At 50.5% G+C, this 2,301-nt stretch overlaps 1 protein-coding gene across 1 annotated transcript in view; it reads right to left on the reverse strand.

Moving 5' to 3' along the window:
• Nucleotides 1-2,301, reverse strand: part of STXBP1 (syntaxin binding protein 1) — a 91,145-nt gene that overhangs the window by 87,800 nt on the left and 1,044 nt on the right. The window lies entirely within an intron of this gene.

Below are 2,301 nucleotides of genomic sequence, written 5' to 3' on the forward strand. Positions count from 1 at the left end.
AGCCTCCTGAGTAGCTGGAATTACAGGCACCTGCCACCACACCCAGTTAATTTTTTATTTTTAGTAGAGACAGGGTTTCACTGTGTTGGTCAGGCTGGTCTCGAACTCCTGACCTCAGGTGACCTGTACGCCTCAGGCTCCCAAAGTCCTGAGATCCAGGCATGAGCCACTGCGCCTAGCCATATTCACCAATTTCATGTAAAACTGCTTTGTTATCTTTGTGTACAATGGGTTTGCTTTATTTTGGAAAGTAAATTCTGACCATGCTGCATATTAATTTTTTTTTACCTTTATGCTTGCTTCTAATTAAAGGTGGGGGAGGGGAATTACGGAGCCACTTGCATAAACAAGGGTTCCGGCAAAATGATGCAAAAACTTGATTTCTATAACACTTGGGGATTTTATCTTCAATGTGTAGTATTCAAATATACCATTTTATTTTACTTTTATATTTACAGAGATGGGGTCTCACTATGTTACCCAGGCTGATCTTGAATTCCTGGGCTTCAGCAATCCTCTCATTTCAGCCTCCCAAAGTACAAATATAACATTTTAAAGAATACAACCTGTAAGATTCTATTCCACATTTCACTACCCTTTAAAAGGATATTGGAAAGAAAATATATATACAGAATAATTAAGTTATTTTTTACTAATGTTACAAGGAAATGCCCACCAAGTTTTACAAAATTAACACTGATTGTGTCAAGTCACTTAACTGCTCCAAGTCTCCATTTCTTACTCATGAGTAAAAGGAGATGTTGACATTAGAGGATCCCTACGGGTCCTCGTAGCCCTAAACACCTGAGAACAAGTATCAGAACCTGTACTGCATGGGTACAACGCAGGTGTTATGATGAGCACCTTTAAAAATTTCGTTTTCTTTGGGGCTCAGTTTTTATAACAATTTTCTTCTGATGTAATAGGTGAGGTAAGGTTTTACAACGAGATTTCTCAGTAGGAGTATTTTCGATATATCAATGAAAAGAATGGGGAGGGGAGATAAAACAGCTATGGTGCTCAACAAGAACACTACATGGCCAAAAGCAGCGAGCGCTATGATAGGAGAGAATCATTGGAAAGGAAACTCAATTTCCACCATTTTATTCTTTTTCCTTTCTTATCCTCTCCTACAGAGAAAAGCCCAGTTTTAATCTTCACTTAATCCCCAAAGAGACAGCAAAAGCCACAGCAATCCTTACACATTTTTTTGCTATAAAGAAATGGACAAATTATTGACAAGGGACTGTTTTTCCACACATATCACCAATCTTATTTACTACTGAGGACGCCGTTTTGTAAATGTCATCCACCATCAGCCCTCGCTCCGCTGCGGCCACTACTCGCCGCCACCCATTTTTAAAAATCCATTCATGTGGTGCCTTTCATCCAAACCCATAAACAACCATTTCCTCCCTGCCACCGTGGTCTGAGCTCCTGAAACGTTCGGCTACTGCAGGGCCGAGCCCCGCAAGCAGGGAGATTGCAGACTGCGGCGCTGGGCGGCGGACACCGAAGCTCTCCTCATCTCCCGAGTGGTTTCAGGGGTTCAGGACCCTGATAAGTCCCCGCCCTGGAAGCCAAGCCCCGGGAAGGGGAGGAGTGAGGTGGCCCCGGCCCAGCAGAGCTCAGCCTCCGGAAAACAGGCGTCTCCTCCCCAGGCCGGAGACGGCCCAGTCTCCCAGGTGGGTCCCGCAGGCAGGGACCGCGGCGCGGCCCGGGGCGGGGGAGGAGGACGCAGGCCGGGATCTCGCCCGTCACGACTCACCCAGGAGGGTGGGGAGGAGGAGGGACTGCAGGAAACGGGAGCGGAGTCTGGGCGCTCAGGGAATAAAGACGAGGAAGGGGAGAGGGGACTGAGGGGAAGGTAACGGGGCTGAGGATGGGGGTGCGGGGGAGGATGACGGGCTGCAGGGGGTAGAGGCGAGATGAAGGAGAGGGACGCGTGTTGGGGGTGACAGAGGGGGAAGGGGGTGGGATGGGGAGAGGCGGGATGGAGAGAGGTGGGGTTAGGTAGGGTAGGGGTGGGGGAAGGGGGAAGGATGGGGCGAGGGTAGAGAAATGAGGGTGAAGGGAAGAGCGGGAGGGAGGGATGGAGGGGAAGGAGGATGCAGGGAAAAGGGAAGACAGGGACGGCGAGGAAGGAGGATGGGAAGGGAGGAGGGCGGGCTGCAGGGGGAGGCTTGGGGTGAAACGTGAAGTGAGGGAGGGGAGAGCGGGGGAAGCCTTCCTCTCGCGCGGGCGGCGCCTGAATAACGGGACCCCGCGGGCCAGGAGCCTCGGGTCGGGGGCGCAGGGCGG

Source organism: Mandrillus leucophaeus, unplaced genomic scaffold, assembly GCF_000951045.1.
Source record: "Mandrillus leucophaeus isolate KB7577 unplaced genomic scaffold, Mleu.le_1.0 Scaffold109, whole genome shotgun sequence".
Taxonomy (NCBI): domain Eukaryota; kingdom Metazoa; phylum Chordata; class Mammalia; order Primates; family Cercopithecidae; genus Mandrillus; species Mandrillus leucophaeus.